Raw genomic sequence first — 999 nt, forward strand, 5'->3', positions numbered from 1 at the left:
TATCGAGTGTCACTTTCTTACTTGCTATGGTTTGTTGGCGTGTATTGACGACAAGTCGTGATATCTAATCAGAACACCTTAGGTGTGAAAAAAAAGGTGTGGCCAAAATAGGATTGAGCGTGCGACTTAAAGGAATGAAACCAAAATTGGCAGCCTAAACTGGTAGCTACACTTATAGCATTGACTATAATAATTTTACAACAAATATTCATTTATTAGTTAGCTAGGCCGCTCATTTTGTTTTACCCACCATCATGTCCATAGTTGAACAAAACAAACAATCAATCAATAATAAAAAATTCTTATCAATGCTATAAATATAGCTTCCAGATTGGCCGCTGTGACGGATTTATTATTATATATTTGTTTTAATATCGATGCTTGTTTAAATTTATTTGTTTGTTTGTATGTAATTATGCACAAAGCTACACAATGGGCTATCTGTGCTCTGCCCACCACGGGTATCGAAACCCGGTTTCTAGCGTTGTAAGTCCGCAGACATACCACTGTGCTACTAGGGGGCGTTTAATTTATAATTAGAAACATATATATTTTTAAACATTATGGAAAGTTTCTATAACTTCTGAAGTGAAAAGGAGATTCCTGGAATATGTGAATAGCAGAATCAATCAATCAAAGTGTGATGAACATTAACATCTTAGTATTATAGTGGTAATCTCAAGTCTTATTATTTAATTATATCTGGATTAATATAAAGATTATGTATTTTGATTTCAAGAGCTATATAATGAGTAACTGTTGTTTTCAATTAAACTTTTTTGTTTAATGTTAAACACACATACATATATGCAATCATGTCTTTCTTTAGAAAATTCATATCTACAATTGATAAAATGGAATTAACATTATATACACCTGGAAAAAAGTTAAGCACCCCCGTGTTTTTTTCAAGTGATTCAGATTCGACGTTCTTGTGACTGATTATAAACTACCATTCAATCTAAACGTGTTTATCAAATGAAATTATGCATTGTTGGG

The sequence above is a fragment of the Limulus polyphemus genome, unplaced genomic scaffold, assembly GCF_000517525.1.
Source record: "Limulus polyphemus unplaced genomic scaffold, Limulus_polyphemus-2.1.2 Scaffold127, whole genome shotgun sequence".
In the NCBI taxonomy this organism is placed as follows: domain Eukaryota; kingdom Metazoa; phylum Arthropoda; class Merostomata; order Xiphosura; family Limulidae; genus Limulus; species Limulus polyphemus.